The sequence below is a fragment of the Lolium rigidum genome, chromosome 7 (genome assembly GCF_022539505.1).
Source record: "Lolium rigidum isolate FL_2022 chromosome 7, APGP_CSIRO_Lrig_0.1, whole genome shotgun sequence".
Taxonomy (NCBI): domain Eukaryota; kingdom Viridiplantae; phylum Streptophyta; class Magnoliopsida; order Poales; family Poaceae; genus Lolium; species Lolium rigidum.
In genome coordinates this window covers 197351668-197357791 of record NC_061514.1, presented here as the reverse complement: position 1 = coordinate 197357791, position 6124 = coordinate 197351668, and positions in this window count along the sequence as shown.

Below are 6124 nucleotides of genomic sequence, written 5' to 3'. Positions count from 1 at the left end.
CTCCATCTTCCTTGAGCCATTTACCCTCAAACCGTTTCCTTCGAACCTTGCATGATGTTGCCAAACTGCGGTAGTAATCGCGTGTCCATCGAATTGACCTATGGTCCGAGCCTAATCATGTCCAAGTTCGCTAAACTTGCATAGGGAAAAAGCTCCGCCCATGCTTCATTTGCACATGCCCTGTCTAGCCTTTCAAGTATGCCTGGGCTTCTTCTACTCCGCTTCCTTCTCCACGTAAAACTATCACCAGTATACCCAAGATCCTCCAATCCACAGTCAGTTAGTGCATCCCTAAAAGTCTGCATATCCTGGATCGGTCTTGGGTTCCCTCCTTCCTTCTCATGGCTGTATAAAATTTCATTCCAGTCGCCAATTACTAACCACTTCATGCTAACTTGACCATGGAGCTCACCGTAACCGTTCCCAGGATTTATACTTATCAGCCCAAGCCGGCTCACCATAAATTCCTATGAGTCTCCAAGTTGTCTCCACACTGCTTCCTTTTACCACTACATCAACGTAGTTTGGACGGATCGCCTTCAGTTCGATATCAATTCCACTCTTCCACAACAACACTAAACTCCACTTCTCCCATCGATTTCCACCACTAACGCCCCATGCATTCTTGTTTGTACCCTTAGTCTCTCTGCACCTACCTTATCTAGATGTCTTTCTGAGAGAAACATCACATCCGGATCATACCGTCCTGGATCTCCGGGGAGTTCTCTAATTGCGGGACCACACTATGACCCCGACGACTTGAGAGATAAGGTTTTCATTGCAACTGGCGGCACCACTCGAGGGATCCTACCAATGGATTCTTAGAAGGCAATGCGCCATTCGCACTTTCTTTGCTCTTTAGATGGATATAAGGGACGGAAACACAACAATTAATTGCTGGATCGATGCCTTAGCCTCTCCAGACCTTGCTGAAGGAAATTGCTTTACTGAACGAATAACACTAGGTAGCTGCGGAGAAATCGACACAGCTGACAGCAACGTGAACAACCCACGGTTATCCACAAGGACCGCCTCGCTGTGACACGAGGAGGGAATATGACCTGACGTCGCCATCGCCGGCACGGAGGAAAATGTAAACGCCACGCGAGCAGAGTCTGGTTGGAGTAGAAACCCTAGGCGTAAGCCTTAGGGGACCGCCTCGCTGTGACACGAGGCGGGAATATGACCTGATGTCGCCGGCGTGGAGGAAAATGAAAACACCATGCAAGCAGAGTCCAGGCGGAGTAGAAACCCTAGGCGTAAGCGTTAGGGGACCGCCTCGTTGTGACACGAGGAGGGAGTATGACCTAACGTCGCCGTCGCCGGCTCGGAGGAAAACGAAAACGCCACGCAGGCGAGTCCGGGGCGGAGTAGAAACCCTAGGCGTAAGCCTTAGGGCGTAACCCAATTTGTGTCTATGACTAGCTGAATGCTCGTGCGTCGCCACGATACATATTTTCTCCTCGTATATAATATATAATATAAGAAATATTTCTTTGAGTTTCCATGGAACTACACGTGACATATAAAATCAAATTTCTGAGTGTGAGAGTGGATTTGGTGTTCAGATGAGTACGTGCGCACGCAGCAGCCGTCGTAGGATTGGCTTTGAGATTCTGCCATCCCACTTTCTCGAACTAACGGTGACATACGGTGTTAAACAGAATCTAGGGTGTTGCTACGGGCCCGATGGGCTCTATCTCCATGCTCTCTTGTGGTGGATCGATACGTCTCCAACGTACCTATAATTTCGATGTTCCATGCTTGTTTTATGACAATACTTACATGTTTTGCTTGCACTTTATAATGTTTTTATGCATTTTCCGGAACTAACCTATTAACCGAGATGCCGAAGGGCCGATTCTTTGTTTCGTTGTTTTTGGTTCCGTAAAGGCTGTTCGGGCAATATTCTCGGAATTCGACGAAACGAAGACCCGGGACCTTATTTTTCCGGAACCTTCCCGAGAAAGTCAAAGGGGGCTAGAGGGGTGCCCCAGGGGCCCCACACGTGTGGCCGGCGCGGCCCGAGGAGGGGGCGCACCGCCCTAGTGTGAGGTGGCCCCCGGGCACCCTCCGACTCCGCCTCTTCGCCTATAAGACCCCTTTCGACCTAAAAACGCGACACCAATTGACGAAACTCCGCAAAGACTCCAGGCGCCGCCGCCATCGCGAAACTCCACTCGGGGACAGAACTCTCGTTCCGGCACCCTGCCGGGACGGGGAAGTGCCCCTGGAAGCCATCTCCATCGACGCCACCGCCTCCATCATGCTCCGTGAGTAGTTCCCCCATGGACTACGGGTTCTAGCAGTAGCTAGTTGGTACTCTCTATCCCATGTACTTCAATGCAATGATCTCATGAGCTGCCTTGCATGATTGAGATTCATCTTATGTAATCGGTGTTGTGTTTGTTGGGATCCGATGGATGATACATTATGATTAGTCTATCTATAAAGTTTGTGAACTTATTGTTGCTGCAATCTTGTTATGTTTAATGCTTGTCACTAGGGCCCGAGTGGCATGATCTTAGATTTAAGCTCTATACTTATTGCTTAGATTGTATCTACAAGTTGTATGCACATGTCTATGCCCGGAACCAAAGGCCCCAAAGTGACGAAATTGGGACAACCGGAGGGGAAGGCTTAGATATGAGGGATCACATGTTTTCACCGAGTGTTAATGCTTTGCTCCGGTGCTCTATTAAAAGGAGTGCCTTAATTTCCAAGTAGATTCCCTAGAGGCCCAGGCCGCCACCGTGCTGGTAGGACAAAAGATGTTGTACAAGTTTCTCATTGCGAGCACGTATGACTATATATGGGAAACATGCCTACATGATTAATAAGCTGGATGTTCTAACTTAATGCTTTGAATCCTATCAATTGCCCAACTGTAATTTGTGCACCCAACACTTGTCACTTGTTATTGGAGAGTTGCCACTAGTGTAGATAGCTGGGAACCCCGGTCCATCTCTCATCATCATATACTCGTGCTACATGACATTGGAAGTAGTATCAACTATTTTCTGGTGCCATTGCTCTCATATTATCGCTACTGCTCGCTGTGTTACCGTACTACTGCTCTCATATTCACTGCTGCTTTTACATCACCCCTGTTACTAGTGCTTTTCCAGGTGCAGTCTGAATTGACAACTCGGTTGTTAAGGCTTATAAGTATTCTTTACCTCCCTTGTGTCGAATCAATAAATTTGGGTTTCACTTCCTCGAAGACTGTTGCGATCCCCTATACTTGTGGGTCATCAAGACTATTTTCTGGCGCCGTTGCCGGGGAGGCATAGCTCTACTCATAAGTTCACCTGGGGAGTACACTCCACCTCTCTCTGTTTTATTTTATTTTGTTTTGCTTAGTTTACTTCTGTCTAGTTTATTTGTGCTTAGTTTATTTTTGTCTAGTATTACTTTGCTTAGTTTACTTTTGTTTAGTTTGTTTTTGTCTTGTTTTATTTTTCCTATATACCCGAAAATCCATAAAATTTTGAAAAACCGAAAAATTAAAAACTGCTATTATGGGAGAACCTACAACCTATTTGGAGCTTATTGAATTATATAATAATTATAGAGAATCAAGAACGGGAAAAGTTATGAGTGCTATGATAGAAAAATTGAATACAATTGCTAAAATCTTGCTTAAATGCCATGATATAAACTGTTGCTCTAAACAGGATACTAAACATCTTAAATTTCAATGTGGCTTTAGTGAGGAATTTTTAATTAAGAACTATAATCAGAATAGCTATATTCATTTTGGGTTTGAAGAGGTAGAACAATTTGTCATATTTATGGGAGCCTCTGAGATAGAATCCTTCATGGCTAAAAATTATGAAACTTGTGTTGTTTGTAAGGACCTTAAAGATTATGTCTCTTCTACCTTAATTTTTGCATAGAAAGCTACAGTGATAATCCTTATATCATTGATTATAAAGAGAGACTCATTAATGCACAAGAATGCACTCACAATTTGCAGGGACCTGTGGAAGAAGAAATTGATGAACCTGAAAGCTCATTGGATGAAAAAGAGGAGGAAATTGATGAACCTGAAAGCTCATTGGATGAAAAAGAAGAGGAGAGTGATGAACAAAAGGAGGAAGACTGGATTAGCTACCCATGCCAACCTTCTAATGAGAGTAACTCTTTATCTCTTACACTATTTGATTATCCTCCATGCTTACCGAAAGAGGTTGAATGTTATGTTCCTGTGGATTCTCTTGAAATATTCCCTATGAGTAAAACTTGTGAGAATAATTATGCTACTGTTATTTATGATAATCCATGCTATTTTGATAAATCTTATGATAATGCTTTGTTTGTGCCTGATGTCGAAATGCATGATACTAAAGAGTTTTGCTTAGCAAATGTTTATGATAAACTCTAGATGATGGTCCTATGTTACTTGATAATATTAATTATACCACTAATGAAAATGGGATTGGAAAGGCCTTGACTTTATCTAGGAGTCCCATATCTCTTGAGATTGATCAATCATGTTGTTATATTATTGATAAAAGTGGGTTTAAAAGTTTTAATCCTATTATTTTTGAGCTTGATAAAAATTATGTGTTTATGGATCATGAAAAGTATGCTGCATGTGATAGTTATATTGTTGAGTTTATCCATGAAGCTACTGAAAATTATTATGAGAGAGGAAAATATGGTTGTAGAAATTTGCATGGTACTAAAACACCTCTCTATATGCTGAAAATTTTGAAGTTACTCTTGTTTTATCTTGCTATGCTTGTCACTTTGTTCTCCATGAATTTATTTGTGTACAAGATTCCTATGCATAGGAAGTGGGTTAGACTTAAATGTGTTTTGAATTTGCTTCTTGATGCTCTCTTTTGCTTCAACACTTATTTTGCTACTGTTTTGTTGTGTCTTGGAAGTTGTTACTACTGTAGCAACCTCTCCTTATCTTTATTTTATTGCAATGTTGTGCCAAGTGACGCCTCTAATCGAAGGTTGATACTAGATTTGGATTTCTGCGCAGAAACAGATTTCTATCTATCACGAATCTGGGCTGTTTTCTCTGCAGGTAACTCAGAAAAATATGCCAATTTACGTGCGTGTTCCTCAGATATGTACGCAACTTTCATTAGTTTTGAGTTTTCTGATTTGAGCAACGGAAGTATCTGTTTAAAATTCGTCTTTACTGGCTGTTCTGTTTTGGCAGATTCCGTCTCTATTTTTTGCATTGTCTCTTGTGGACTTTAAGCAAGGCTTTCTAGATGTGGAGAGCTGTAGCTAATGTTTTATTGAGTTCTTGCAATGTGTCACTACAGAACCAAGGTGGATTCAAGTTTTTTGAGTACTAACCCCTCTAATGAAGTTTATGAGAAGTTTGGTGTGAAGGAAGTTTTCAAGGATCAAGAGAGGAGGATGATATATGATCAAGAAGAGTGAAAAGTCTAAGCTTGGGGATGCCCCCGTGGTTCATCCCTGCATATTTCAAGAAGACTCAAGCGTCTGAGCTTGGGGATGCCCAAGGCATCCCCTTCTTCATCAACTTATCAGGTTTCTTCTATTGAAACTATATTTTTATTCGGTCACATCTTATGTGCTTTACTTGGAGCGTCTGTGTGTTTTTTTTTATTTTTGTTTATGTTTGAATAAATTCGGATCCTAGCAATCCTTGTTTGGGAGAGAGACACGCTCCGCTTTTTCATATGAACACTTGTGTTCTTCGTTTTACTTTTAATGTTCAATGATAAAAGTTGGAAGCTATTGCATTTATTGCTATTTGGTTGGAAAAAGAAAATGCCTCATAATGTCTTGAATAATTTGATACTTGGCAATTGTTTTGAGCTCTCAAGTAGATCATGATTAAGCTCTTGCATCATGTAGTTTAAACCTATTAGTGGAGAACTACCGTAGAGCTTGTTGAAATTGGTTTGCATGATTGGTCTCTCTAAGGTCTAGATATTTTCTGGTAAAAGTGTTTGAGCAACAAGGAAGACAGTGTAGAGTCTTATAATGCTTGCAATATGTTCTTATGTAAGTTTTGCTGTACCGGTTCATACTTGTGTTTGCTTCAAACAACCTTTCTAGCCAAAGCCTTGTACTGAGAGGAAATGCTTCTCGTGCATCCAAAACCTTGAGCCAAAACCTATGCCAT